Raw genomic sequence first — 15,880 nt, 5'->3', positions numbered from 1 at the left:
GGCTTCTCCATTCGCCTGATACCGTCTGTTTCAGGGTACTCCTTCACGATGGCAGCTCGGTGAGACCGTGCGTTATCAACCACCAGGAGGAAGGTGGGACCCACTGCGCCCCTGAAAAGACGGACATACTGGTGCAAAATGACGTCCCTATAGACCTGACCTGTTACAGTTCCTCTGTCAAAGACATGCAGGGGTGTACGTGCACCAATCATAATCCCACCTCAGACCATCAAATCATGACCTCCATTCAGGTCCCTTTCAAGGACATTAAGTGGTTGGTATTCGGTTCCTGGATCACGCCAGATGAAAACCCGACGAGAACCACTGTTCAGACTATACCTAGACTCATCCGTGAACATAATCTGGGACCACTGTTCCAATAACCATGTATTGATGTATTGTGTTCTTGACACCTGGCTTTACGGGCTCTCCTGTGACCAAGGGTCAGTGGACTGTACCATGCAGGTCTCAGCGCGAATAAACCATGTCTGTTCAGTCGTCTGTAGACTTTGTGTCTGGAGACAAATGTTTCAGTGGCTGCGGTAAGGTTCCGAGCAAGGGTACCTGCAGTACTCCGTGTCCGTCGAGGGCACTAATGGTGAGGTATCGGTCTTCTTGTGGTGTTGTACACTGTGCACGTCCCATGCTGTAGCGCCTGTCTGCTGGAATCGTTGCCATAATCTTGAGATCACACTTTGTGGCACACGGAGGGCCCGTGCTATGACCTGCTGTGTTTAACCAGCCTCCAGTCGCCATAGTATTCTACCCCTCATAACGTCATCAATATGTGTTCTTTGAGCCAGTTTCAACACACAGTCACCATTAGCACGTCTGAAAACGTCTGCACACTTACTCAGTGCACCTTACTCTGACGTGCACTAACAGAACTCTGCGTATGTGGGCTGCTGTCAGCGCCACCGTGTGATGACCGCAGGTAAAATGCACTGCATGGTCATACCCCAAGGTAATTAAAGCCCCCGCAAAATGCCCACCAGAGCGTTGCTTCACCATGTATCGGCATTATCATTAATTTATGGGCGTGAGTATATATAATCTGTGTGTGTGTGTGTGTGTGTGTGTGTGTGTGTGTTTATTTATTATAGCAAGTGTAACGCGTAATACCTTGAAGTAAATCTGCCAAGAACGCTTCGAAGTTTTTGTTAAAAACTGCAAACAACGCCGTTGTATCACCTCCTTTATTTTTGAGTTTCTAGAAGACAGATATTTGTAGGTTTAATAGCAGCCGTATTTCTTTTTATATTGTCAGCTGATGGCACGCACCTTGCTTGTGTATTACCGATATCGACGCAGCGGTCAGTTAAAGATAAGAAAGAAACCAGAGCAGTGTGAACACGAGGCGTGTGCAACTACGCCGCGCGGAGGCTAGGTACTACCGAAACAAGCAATGTAACACGTCAATGAATTAAGTATAGTCAGGCGTTTTTCTCTTTTACGTTACCATAACGAAGGCAGTGGTAGTAAAGAAAAGCAGACATCAAATAAAATGTGTTTCCCTTACTACAAAATTAACGAGTTACCATGTAATTTTGTTGTTCGTTAACTGTTTCCTCCTCTTACAACAATACCATAACGAAAATTAAATTCAGATTATTTTCCTTTTCTACAACAGGACCGTAACGAAAATGATATTACTTTGTTTCCCTTTACACCAATACCACAATAAGTGTTAAAAATGCCCACTATTCGATTCGACACATGCTTGGAAATTTGGAAATTTGTGGTAATAGCCCGTGGGACCAAACTGCTGAGGTCATTGGTCCCTAAGCTCACACAGTACTTACTCTAACTTAACTAACATACGCTAAGGACAGCACACACACCCATGCCCGAGGGAGGACTCGAACCTCCGACGGGGGGAGCTGCGCGGACCGTGACAAGGCACCTCAGATCGCGCAGCTACCCGGCCCCGCACACATGCTTCATTACGATGAAACCATTTTGGTCGCACTCGTTCACACACACGCACATTTGCCTTTATGGTATTGGCAACGCCGAAAATACTCTGCGTACGTTCGTCCACATGATTTATTTGCTGAGCCTAAAAAAGCTCCTTCTAATGGCCCCGCATGTAAGGCTCCAGTGGATTTAAATCAGGACTGCGTGCTTGCCACCGACGTAGACCACAATTTCCTGGATATCGTCTATTCATAAATCTTCGCTCTCTGTGACCAATTTGGGATGGAGCACCATCGTGGAGGAACCATATGTTATGACGTACGGCTAGCGGCATATTTTTTTTTTAATAAAGCAGGTAGCAATGTTTCCCCTACATAGGTTCGGTAAATGTTACACGAGTCAATCGTCCAGGTAAAACGTAAGGCCCAGTACTATTATCACCGATTTAAACAGCCGATGCATTTAAGGAAAAATGACACTGAAAATGTGTTGCTTGTTTACAAAATCATTTGTAATGAAAACCACTTTGAGAATTTTCAGCGCGGAGGAAAATCTTGCTCTTCCAATGCTTTTACGCGTTGAAAATGGTACACTTGCAGGAGCTCCTATTTCAAAGTTGGTTGAACGACAGTGTGTGATACATCCACTTGGCAAGCGGTCCTTCTACTGGCTGAGTAGGATCTTCCCGTATGCGGTCCACAGTTTGTTCCTCAGCTTCCAACCTACGTCCTTCGCGAAGTGGGCTTCTGCCTACCGCCTGGGGTAGTAAAGAGCAAATATCTCTCAATCTACGCAAATTAAGTACGTAGTCGCAAGTTGTATTTTGTCATGATTTGCTTAATAACAGAACGAAATGATATCAGAACGGGCAATACGTTTCGCATACAGATAAAAATAACTACTGTACTTTGTAACGAATGAGTCGCAAAATAATCGGGTAAATATAGAGAATTATGACGATTCCAACCTTTGGTGAACAGCGACAACTGTCGATCGTGCAGAATGTTTTCGTTGTGGGAAGTTTCTGGATAAATTCGCACAGCTACCCTCGCAATACCTTTTGCCTCACATAAATAAATGAATATTACATAGTTCAGCAATAGCAAATCTCCCTTCCGTCCTAACGCTTAACAGAGTTGCACCAACATCTGCACAGGTAACTCGACGACTGCCGACGATCCGCTTATTACAGTGACTCAACCACGAAGGTCGTTGTGGCCCACGTGTTTGCGACTCACGCTCGGAATGTCTGTATGCACAGCGGTAATGTCTACATTTTCAAAAACATTGTCCCGAGGTAAACATTCTTTTTTTTTTTTTTTTTTTTTTGGGACAAGCGAATTAAATGGAAAAACATGCTAGATGTTTCAAATCAATTACGGCGCTGCGGTCGGCCCCACTTATACAGGGTGGTCCATTGATCGTGACCGGGCCAAATATCTCACGAAATAAGCGTCAAACGAAAACACTACAAAGAACGAAACTTCTTTAGCTTGAGGGGGAAAACCAGATGGCGCTATGGTTGGCCTGCTAGATGGCGCTGCCGTAGATCAAAAGGATATCAACTGCGTTTTTTTAAATAGGTACTTCCATTTTTAATTACATATTCGTGAAATACGTAAAGAAATATGAATATTGTAGTTGGACCACTCTTTTCGCTTTGTGATAGATGGCGCTGTAATAGTCACAAACGTATAAGTACGTTATATCACGTAACATTCAGCCAGTACGGATGGTATTTGCCTCGTGATACATTACCCGTGTTAAAATGGGCCGTTTACCAATTGCGGAAAGGTCGATATCGTGTTGATGTATGGCTATTGTGATCAAAATGCCCAACGGGCGTATGCTTTGTATGCTGCTCGGTATCCTGGACGACATCATCCAAGTGTCCGGACCGTTCGCCGGATAGTTACGTTATTTAAGGAAACAGGAAGTGTTCAGCCACGCGTGAAACGTCGACCACGACCTGCAACAAATAATGATGATTTTATCGAGCGGATGGACGTCTACGGGTATGGAGACAACGTCATGAATCCATGGACCTTGCAGGTCAGCAGGGGACTGTTCATGCTGGTAAATGTAAATGTCGTGTGACTAGGGCCTCCGGTCGGGTAGACCGTTCGCCAGGTGCAAGTCTTTCGATTTGACGCTACTTCGGTGACTTGGGCGTCGATGGAGATGAAATGATGATGATTAGGACAACACAACACCCAATCCCTGGGCGGAGAAAATCTCCGACCCAGCCGGGAATCGAACCCGGGCCCGTGGGATTGACATTCTGTCGCGTTTACCATTCAGCCACTGGGAGCGGACTTCATGCTGGTGGGCGTCCTGTAATGGTGTGGGGCGAGTGCAGTAGGAGTGACATAGGACGCCTGATACGTATAGACCCGACTCAGTTAACACGTACGTAAGCACCCTGTCTGATCACCTGCATCAGTTCATATACATTGTGCATTCCGAGGGATTTGGGCAATTCCAGCAGGGCAATGCGACACGTCATTCCGCCAGTGCGGATGGTATTTGCTTCGTGATACATTACCCGTGTTAAAATGGACCGTTTATCAATTGCGGAAAATGTCGATTTCGTGTTGATCTATGGCTATTGTGATGAAAATGCCCAACGGACAGCCCTGAAGGATTTATGATGTTAATTCCCTCCACCAGTACTTCAGACAGTCATCGAGTCCATGCCACGCCGTGTTGCGGCACTTCTGCGTGCTTGCGGGGACCTAAATAATATGAGGCAGGAGTACGAGTTACTTTGGCTCTTCATTGTAGATAAAGGGGAATCATCGTAACGATAAGTCTGGAAAAGTTTCTCATCTATTCACTTCAAATTTTTACGCTATCTTCTTCTTTCTGAGTCCCATTCTCCCCAATTTCAGTTCCTATAGACAATTACTTCTTCCGCTCCACTGTGTTTCCTGACGTATTTGTTTCCTTTCGTATCTCTCCCAGTAATTCCCAACATGTATCTCGCCACTGCTCGCTGAGAAACGCTCAGTTCTTTATTGATTTTCGCACTGGCAATCCTTGTCTCGCAGCCATAAATCGATCAACATCTCCTAAACTTGATTAAGGATAGGATGCACACTACCTTTCCGGGGGCAGCAGGGCATAGAGAACGCGTGCTGAGTGCTCAGGCAAAGTTACGAGTTTGCCGGGAACTGCTAGTGCACTGTTAGCAGGGTGCCCTGCGGGCTTTCAGCGTCGCACTATCTCCCAGACAGAGCAGCCAGCAGCCTAGGGGCGACAGGGAATAATAACGTCCAGGGGCTGCAGCGCTATAAATAGCTTAACGTTCAGACTGCAGCCAGGCCACAACTCCTCGGAACCCACAACACGCGCGCACACATTCCTGCTGTTCACACAGCAGCAGCTGCGCCGTCACTCAACCGTTCGCCCACCTCCACTGCTGAGGAATCTCCACAGCCCAGCATACAGAATCGCGGAGCTGTGGTTAGCTTTGGATAGCCACGGTGGGTGGCGAGTTACACTGCTGAACTCGCTATCTGGTGAGCCCTGTTGGCGTTGTACGTGCCGCTTTCTACAACCGATCTCAGAAACACGAACTCGTGTAGAGCAGTCATATGCAGCATCAAAAGGAGGAGGCGAAAAAAAAATTCGCTTTGTAGGTTTACTAGTTTTACCGTTTATTAGCATCCTAATTTGAAAATATTTATACTGCATATTACACTGTTTTCAAACGTCCTGACAGATGGAACCCGTGTGTAGAAACGGGACTCAAACTTGGGACATTGCCTTTAGCGCATCATAAGTCTGCCATTGATAGCTGAGTTAGCAAGTGCGATGCCCTTGAAAGACACGTCCAACGTTTGTAGCCCCAGTGAAGCACATTTAAACTGCTAGAAACATTTAGAATTTTAATGTTAGCAAAGTAAATATACAATGAAGCTACAAAGAAACCGGTATTCAAATATAGGGATACGCAAACAGGCAGAATACGGCTCTGCGGTCGGCAACGCCTATGTAAGACAACAAGTGTCTGGCGCAGTTGTTAGACCGGTTACTGCTGCTACAATGGCAGGTTATCAAGATTTAAGTGAGTTGGAATGCGCTTTTATAGGCGGCGCAGGAGCGATAGGACACAGCATCTCCATGGTAGCGGTGAAGTGGGGATTTTCCCATACAACAATTTCACGAGTGTACTGTGATTATCAGGAATGCGGTAAAACATCATATCTCCGACATCGCTGCGGCCGGAAAAAGATTCTGCAAGAATGGGACCAACGACTATTGAAGAGAATCGTTAAACGTGACAGAAGTGCTACCCTTCCACAAATTGCTGTAGATTTCAATGCTGGGCCATCGACTGGTGTCAGCGTGAGAACAATTAAACGGAACATAATCGATGTGGTGTTTCGGAGCCGGAGGCCCACTCTGGTACCCTTGATGAGTGCACGACACGAAGCTTTACGCCTCGCTTAGGCCCGTCAACGTCGACATTTGACTGTCAATGACTGGAAACATTTTACTTGATCGCGTGAGTTTCGTTTCAGATTTTATCGAGCGGATGGATGCGTACGGGTATGGAGACAACCTCATGAATCTATGGACCCTGCTTCTCAGCAGAGGGCTGTTCAAACTGGTAGAGGTCCTGTAATGGTGTGGGACTTGTGCAGTAGGAGTGATATGGGACCCCTGATACTTGTATGTACGAGTCTGACGGGTGACACGTACGTCAGCATCCTGTCTGATCACCTGCATCCATTCATGTCCATTGCGCATTCCGACGGACTTGGGCAATTCCACCAGGACAATGCGACACCCAACACGTCCAGAATTTCTTCAGAGTGGCTCCAGGAACACTTCCCTGAGATTCAACACTTCCGCTGGCCTCCAGACTCCCCAGAGATTAACATTATTCAGCATATCTGGGATGCCTTACAACGTGCTGTTCAGAAGAGGTCTTCCCTTCTCCCCTCCCTGGTACTCGTTGGGTTTTATGGACATCCGAGCCCATGCCACTTCGTGTTGCGGTACTTCTGCACGCTTGTGGGGGCCCTACAAGATATTAGATAGGTGTACCAGTTTCTTTGGCTCTTCAGTGTACATATAATACATGAAATAAATTGTTAAAAAAAAAAAAAGAAGAAAAGAAAAACAGAAGCGAAACTCTGATGGAATATCATTACAACACAATGCAATTCAAGCAATTTGCAGCTGCGTAACTACATAGAAAAGAAATATTCAACAGTCGTGGCGAAACCCAGCGATGCCACGTTATTTACTTAAAGCTAAGCCTGAGAGTTTTTAGGTCTAGAACTTACGTTTGACTTATAAAGCACGTTTATGTACAGCTTTTGAGGTAGCATGATGAGGGACTTGAATGAAGGGCTTGTTTGCTTTAGAACCAAGTAGAAATGGCCATGCAAAAAGTAACTTGCACCAAGGTCCATACAAGCAACATCCTGTGTCTGACCTTGTGCTTTATTTACGGTCATGACACAACGTAAGCTGACTCGGGATTGCACACCTTTAAAGGGAAACGGCAAATGGGTAGGAATGAGTGGGATTTGATGCACAAAAAATCGCTCGCCAGCACCACTTCTCAACATAATTTCTGCTTCTGTGATGTTACATTGGAGAGAGGTAACTTTAACCCTCTGCGAGAGAAAGGTTCAGAGGAGCGAGATATGCATGACATTCTCGGAGTACTTTGCATCTCTCTTTCAGAACGAGTTTCGAAAGGACGAGTTAAGATCTGATGTTCTTGAACAAGTCTCGCATCACGATCTTTATTCGACTCCTATAGACCGTACAGTGCTCAGTCTCTTAGTAATTCCTATAGACCGTACAGTGTTCAGTCTCTTTGTAATACTGGTGTATTCAGAAAGACTCGGCCATTTTCTAGGTATTTAGAATCGTAAGCAAAACGAAATCAAAATGTAATGAGTCGGCACCCAAATCAACAGGCAAAGCTAATAAATCTGCTTTTCCTTGCACCGAATGTAAATAAAACGTGTCGAAAGAAGCCTTGTAAGAGCTACTTTTCAGCTCGTCGTGGTCGGAGGGAGATGAGCCACGGTGGCGTTGAAGAATGACTTTCAGAAAGTGGCTGAGTGGTCCAGTAGGACAGAAAAATGCGAAAGAGTGCGTGTGTAGAGTAGGGAAAGCGCTTGATCTATCTGACAAGGGGACCCTCCTTACCGTGAATCGCGGATTCTGATGCGCTTCAAATATGTTGTACAGTCAAATATGATGTACAGTCAAATATGTTGTACAGTCACTTACCCTGAGTACCTGGCTATCCGGTTTCTTAGCGACGGGCCTTGGTTCTTGAGAAAATGGATTTTGAAGTTCATTGTATGCTTTGTATATCTGTAACATAACCAGCAAGTCAGCGTAGCGCAGCCGTACAGTTTGACGGCTACCGCGCTGGAGGTACAGTGTTCGAATCCTGCTTGTGTACCCTTTTTCTTCAAAATCGACAGAATTTTTCTATTTTATTTCAAAGAATATCGACAAACAGTGTAACGTGTGCGAAGTTATGAAGATATATTCAGTTATTAATTTTTTTCAAATACTAATTCCGTGTGTGGTTCATATTCTCCCAGTTCATCATCTTCGTTGAAGTCTATCAATTTATCATCAATAATAACGTTTTTCGGCCAAGAGGTCCTATATTGCGATAGATATCTCATCGCCAATTGCAACGGAATTGGCAGAGGTCACGCTAGGTGGTGAATTCGTTACGAGATTCAAATCGCGGACAAGATACTCGGCGTATTTAATGGCATTTGTGATTTCGCCTTTCGATTCTTCGTTCAACTCCTCTACTTGTGGTTCTTCTTCTGGCTGGACTACTGCAGAAACACTTGGTTCTTCCATTTCACAAAATTTTGCTAAGACATGGCAATAGAGACGCTTTGCGAGCAACTGACGCTGTAGTTAGGTGCGAACGTAAAGGAATGCAACTCCCATCCTCATTGGCCACAAGTAGGAGCTGGGGTTCCCGTTACGGCTAACGATATTCGGGGGAGAGGGGGCGATAATGGGCGGAGATCGATTTCAGGTAATACAAGAAGCGACCGTTGTACGAACATTTGGAACTCCAACTGCGGACCACAAACAGAATGAATTTTGAAAAAATTAATAACTGAATATGTCTTTATAATTTCACACACCTTACACCGTTTGTTGGTATTCGTTGAAATAAAATTGAAAAATTCGGTCGATTTTGAAGGAAAAAGGATCCGAACACGGTACCTCCAGCGTGGTATCCGTCAACCTTTACCGTTGCGCTAAGCTGACTTGCTCGAAATATGTGTAATGTTATGGCTATACAAAGCGCGCCGTTAGCTTCAAAATCGATTTTCTCAAAAACCAGGGCCCGTCGCTAAAAAACGGGGTAGCCAGGTACACAGGATAAGTGTCCGTACAACATATTTGAAGCGTATCAAAATCCCTGATTTACAGTATGGAGGGTCCCCTTGTGAGTTTGACAGAGGGCGGATTGTGATGCTTCGGAGGCTCGGCACGAGCATTCCGGAAACTGCACCGCAAGCGGGGTGGTCGAGGAGTGTCTACAACACGTGGCGAAATCAAGGTGAAACCACGTCCGAACATCGTGGGCTTCGGCGCTCATCGCTCATTACAGATATCAGACGTCTTAGGATCGGTGGACTGGTAAAGCAGGACAGGTGGTGAACTGCGGCGGAACTGACATCGGATTTCAATGCTGTCTGAACGTACAGTGCACCGACCGCTCCTAATGACAGGACTCCACAGCCGACGACCAACGCATGTTGCAATGCTGACACTACGACATCGGCAGCTACGATTGAAATGATCACGTGACCATCGACACTGGACGTTGGCACAGTTGCGGAGCGTTGCACAGCGTGCCGACGGGAGGGCGCGAAACCGTCGTCTCCCAGGCGAACAGCTCCTTGACACCTATACTGCGAGACGGAGACAAGCTGGTGGCGGCTCCATTATGCTCTGGGGAACATTCACTTGGGCATCCACGAGTCCAGCGGATCTCGTGCAAAGCACCATGACGGCCAAGGAGTAATGTACACTGATTGCAGACCACCTAAAACCCTTCATGGCGATCGTGTTTCTCGATGGCAGTGACATTTTTCAACAAGATAATGAGCCATGTCACAGGGCCAGTAGTGTGATGGAGTGGATCGAGGAACACAATAGCGAGTTCCAATTGATGTGCTGGTTGCCAGACTTGCCAGATCTGAACCCGATCGAACGCATTTGGGATGTAACTGAATATGACGTAAGAGCTAATCGCCCTCATTCCCGGAATTAATGGAAATTAGGTGTCCTGAACGTGCGATTTGGTGCCAACTCCCTTCAGCGACCTACCGAGGCCTCATTGCTTCCTTGCCACGACGTGTTACCGCCGGTATCCATGCCAAAGGCGGGCATACCGGTCCACAGGTAGGTAGTCGTAAGCTACAGGAACACTCTTCTGTGTTCAAACACTTCTGCTGCACACCGAACTCTCCAGTCATGAACTTTATTAAGCATATGTGGGATGCCTTTCAATAGGCTGTTCAGAAGAGATCTCCACCCCGTCGTATTCTTACGTATTTATGGACAGCTCTTAAGGATTCACGGGATTGTTCCCTCCAGCACTACATTAGACATTAGTCGAGTCCATGCCACGTCGTGTTGAGGCACTTCCACGTGCCCGCCGGGGCCCTACAAGATATTAGGCATGTGTACCAGTTTCTTTGGCTCTTGAGTTTTATCGATGAAAAGACTCGATTCATTCTTGTTCCCTGTGATCCTGTGTTTTCGTACTACTTCTCCATCGTTATTGCAACATTTTATAGAGGACCTGTTTCAGTGAATAACTCACTAAACTCCCCGTCTCTTGTTCGTTAACCGGGGAATGTTGTAACAGGGTCCAGCATTGTTTTTCTCCTTTAAATAAGAGCCCAAAACTTGTGAGAGACCCAGATCTCATTCTAAGTCATTTAGTTCACCTGGGGTAATTATCTGTGCTAGCGGCACTTATGTGGGCACCAAAATTTCATCATCGTCTGCAGGATCCTATGATGATGATGACGATGGCGATGATAATCATGATGACTGTAGAGGTACAGCTCGGTTAATACAGGAATGTGGGTAATGGCCTGGTGGCTTATTTCAGGTTTGTATACATTATGCTATTAATACTCTTCTTGAGATTGTCCTCAGCTTCTACCATGAAAAAATAGCAGTCATCTATATGGTTTGTTTGGAGTTCTGATCTCGAAACACGCGTATCACACGCGCTATGTCGCACAAATCTCTTGTCTTGGTCTCCTAATCTGAGACCAAAATTAGCCGGGCAAGTATTTCACGAATGAGGTTATATTCTCCCACGATCCGAGAATGAAACATAACGAGTTGGGATTGTTTTCACGCTGCCATCTTGAGGAGCCCGACGTTTGTGGCCTTACTTAAATGCATTGGAAAGTGTAAGAGGTATACCATGCACACTTAAAAATCAAGCTATAACAGCAGCAGTGTTTCTGTGTGAACTTATCAACAGAATGTATCGCTATTAGCACAAATGACAATTTTAGATTTCTCTAATATACAGGGTTGGCCATTTTAGTTCATAATGCTGAATAACTCTGGAGGCAGATGAAATACAAAGAAATGTTTTAGATAAAAGCTGTAGGTGGGAATGAGGGGTCACGCGTTGACACAAACGGCAGTGACATCAAATGCGATTTTCAACGTTATTTGGCCCCTAAGAGATTTTTTTTTTTAGATTGGAACCACACTATTTGATTTAAGATTTGAAAAAGTTTCAAATGGCTCTAAGCACTATGGGACTTGAGGTCATCAGCCCCGTAGAGTTAGAACTACTAAACCTAACTACCTACGAACTTCACAGGCATCCATGCCCGAGGCTGGATTCGAACCTGCGACCGTAGCAGCAGCGCGATTCCGGACTGAAGCGACTAGAACCGCTCGGCCACAGCGGACGGCTAAGATTTGAAAAGGGCGCCAAGTTTTACGCATAAAGTCACCTGTTGTTCAAGGTAGTGGGAAGGTGCAATAAAGGTCAAATAAGCAAATATGTTTTTAGTTGTAGTAGGGATCTGCTTGGAATAGAGGAGGGGTGCAACAAAATAAAATGTTAGATACAAACTGAAATCATCATCCCGCGGAATGAGAGGCGGCAGGACTCTCTGACCGACTTGTAAATCAACGAACTATGTCTTATCTGCGTTCTGTGTTGCAGGTGTCAAAATAACTTTCATACGTATCGATGTATTTGTTTTTGGCAATAAACACGTTAATTAAAACTTAAAGTTTGAATTTCGCTTCACTCCTTCCAAATCCGAGGTCGCGAAGAAGGGTTTCCATGGAACAAAACTCAGCCTTCGAACGACCTTCAATAACTATGTTTAAGATCATGGTTACTGGCAATGATATGTGACCCCTCATGCTGGCTGGATTCCCCCACAATTCGGAGTTAATCCGTACTACAATTAAAAACATATTTGTTTACCTGACCTTCATCGAATCTTGCAAAGACCTTGAATAACGTATAATTTTATACGTAAAATTTGACGCCTCATATCAAATGTTAGGGTTCCAGCCTAAAAAAGGTTACTTTAACCTCCGGATCACCCTTGGAATTCACGTTGAAGGTCATGGCCATCAGTAGCAAAGCGTAACCTTCCCTGCAATCTATAAATTTTACCAACAATATTTTGCTATATCTCAGCTCTATTCCGAGCTATTCCACATTGTGGACTAAAATGGTCCACCCCGTTTATTATAACGACCACTGTGCGTTGTTACGTGTAAATTCTGTAAGAAGCAGAATTACGTAATTATGTAAAAACTGTGGGTGTTACAGGAAACCTTATGCCATTTTGAAACAGCTCTATGAAAAATGTAAGGACACGTATTTTCATTCAAAGCCCCAAAATGATATTAACCGGTGTTATTATTCCCATTATCTCATTACATCCTTGGAAGGTACAAAATATGCATCAACCAGTCGCAAAATCATGTTATATTTATTCACTTATGGATACTTAGTAATACTTGCGTTTGACCTCTGGTTAAGACAGTATTACTAATCAGGGCACAGATTGGTTGAATGCACCAATGATGGTTGTTAATCAGTTGAAATCGATTTGCAAAAGTGAATAAATAAAACATGATTTTGCGACTGGTTGCTGCATATTTGGTAATTTTATAGTTTACGGTCGCTGCACGACTTGAGAACAACATGGAGCCCACCATTCGTCCTTGGAAGTACCCACAGGAATTTGTGCCTATAGGTAAACACTTGGTAATTGACTTGCGCATTTCGCCGGACAGTGCCTTGTGAACGTACGACGGCTCTGGAGTACTCATGATAACATTTGAGTCGTTAGGCTACGCATACTTACTCCTTTTCAGTTTTCTCCATTACTCGATGATTCGGAGACTCTGTCGGGAACTTTTCGGGACTTCACTGGTGTGCGTGAACCGCTGCTGGACAGCGTCACGTCCGCCTACAAAAGGCTATTTCCCGGCGCCTGGCACAGCACAGTAGTCACGATCTACCGGCTCCACGTCTTTTCCGCCTGTCCCTCCTGACATCTGCGTCATTCCGTGGCGCCTGCTGGAATGCCTTCCGCGCGAGAAAAACACCGGCTGGAGACAAAGTCTCCCCCTTTCGTAAACAGGCGTGTCGCACGCGGCACCCACAGCTGGCTGCTGGATTAGCTGCGGCGCCTCGCCGCTCTGAATGCGGCTTGTTAAGGGGTCGTTAATCAGCCGATCTTGTATTCCCTCTCTCCCTCTCATTACGCCGGTTATATTAACGAGCAACCTGTGTGTGAGTTTCACGCTCCAGTCCTGCGACAAAAGCCTGTTCAGCTTATTAGTGCCCACTGCGAGATACAAGACAAGCGTGAAAAGGTTCCACAATGATTTCATCACCACAGCTACGAGTAATTCGACCACAAATCAGGGTCAGATATTTGAGACGCTGGTGGGGCATTTGTTCTCATTAGAGTGCTTGATAACTTTAGAATGTGAACGTTTATGGTTAAGATTTCCTGTCACGCTTATGGATATCAGTTCGAAATAATAATTATTTCTCTAACCTTTCCCATAATTTACTTGTTTATGCAGGACGATCCGAAATAAACATAATGATTACACAGGGCTACAGCTATGTAGTGGATACTGACAGTTGGGTAAGAATTAAGGTGAGTGCAGGAGAAATTTCAAAGCGTTAATTGCTGTGCAAGCGCAGTGGATCGGAAGCCGGCACATGATTACTGAGGCGTAAGTGATAGATTACATCTCATCAATGAAAATGATGATTGCCGTACAGAAGACCGATGGCATTCTGCGTGTTACAGTTTATCAATTAACTTTCTGTCATCACTGTGCATAAGAAAATTCGTCGGCGATGTACTATAGCAACACTAAATACCACCGACATTCCCAGATACTGCGTTGGCATTCTCAAGAAAATTTATGTTTTCCGAAAGAAAATGTACCGGGTTCAAAAATGGCTCTGAGCGCTATGGGACTTAACATCTATGGTCATCAGTCCCCTAGAACTACTTAAACCTAACTAACCTAAGGACATCACACAACACCCAGCCATCACGAGGCAGAGAAAATCCCTGTCCCCGCAGGGATTCGAACCTGGGCGCGGGAAGCGAGAACGCTATCGCACGACCACGAGCTGCGGACAAAAATGTACCGGGTATCCACAGGCAACACCAACGACATGTTCAACGAATTGTTCGTGTGAGAAAGGGGAGTCATATGAGAGAGGTATAATGACTGTAAAAAAAATTTAAAATTTGTAGATAAGAGTGGTTCAAGAGTGGGATTAAAATTCAAGATGAAATGACCTCAGTGAGAGGATTCAATGACATTGCTATACAGGGTGAAAGTGAAGAAGAATTAAAGGAGCTGTTGAATGGGATGAACAGTCTAATGAATACAGAATATGGATTGAGATTAAATAGGAGAAAGAGGGAGAGTAATGAGATGTAGCAGAAATGAGAACACAGAAAAACTTTATATCAGAAATGGAGATCACGAGGTAGATCAGGCTAAGAACTTACTAGTAAAATAACACAAGACGGACGGAGCAAGGAGGGCATAAAAAGCGGACTAGGACTGGAGAAAAGGGCACTCATGGCCAGAGAGGTCTACTCGTATCAAACATAGGCCTTAATCTGAGGAATAAATTTCTAAACATGGACTGCGGAAAAATCGGAAAAAACTCGGTCTAGAGACGAATGTTGAAAATTGTTTGCACTGGTAAGACAAGGAATGAGGAGGTTCTCTGCAGAATCGGAGGAAAGAAACATACGGAGAACATTGGTAAGAGCAAGAGACACGATGATAGAACATGGGTTAAGACACCAGGGAATAGGTTGCATGGTACTAGAAGTAGGTGAAGAGGGTAAAACTGTAGAGGAAGACAGGAGCTGGTATACATTCAACATGTAATTGGTAGGTTGCAAGTTCTACTCTGAGATGGAAGGCTGGCACAGGAGAGAAATTCGTGGCGTATCTGTCAAACCAGTCAGACTAAGGAACAAAAAATTTACGAGTATTATCTATATATCGCTATGCGAGAAATATTTAGGCGAAGTTACAGCAACAATTTCATGAATTTAAGAATATTGCACAAACACTTTGCGAATCCCTTCCAAAGGAATTTCTTGATGAGATTAATTACACACCGCTGCATGATAGCAAATATGATTTATGTGTCCCTAAATAACATTCTCGAGAGATCGAAACTGTTCTGAGCGTTCTTCTATCACGCACAGATATAAACGTTGTTCTATTTGCACTTACGGGAATTTTATTGGTAAAACAAGATGACTCCCCAAAAACGCCCATCACTTCTTAGGTGAATGATGCTAAAATCGGTTTTGCTTGTAGCTCTACGCATTCTATGCGGTATCCTTGATATCCAGTTCCAACTGGTGAAGGCGAT

The 15,880-nt window shown here is 44.8% G+C and overlaps 1 protein-coding gene across 3 annotated transcripts in view; it reads right to left on the bottom strand.

The window, feature by feature from the left end:
- LOC124551002 (connectin-like) overlaps window positions 1–15,880 on the bottom strand; it is a 750,563-nt gene that overhangs the window by 265,478 nt on the left and 469,205 nt on the right. The gene's annotated exons all lie outside the window — the stretch shown is intronic.

The sequence above is a fragment of the Schistocerca americana genome, chromosome 9, assembly GCF_021461395.2.
Source record: "Schistocerca americana isolate TAMUIC-IGC-003095 chromosome 9, iqSchAmer2.1, whole genome shotgun sequence".
In the NCBI taxonomy this organism is placed as follows: Eukaryota; Metazoa; Arthropoda; class Insecta; order Orthoptera; family Acrididae; genus Schistocerca; species Schistocerca americana.
Note: the sequence above shows the minus strand (reverse complement) of the source record. Positions and strands in the feature narration are given on the sequence as shown.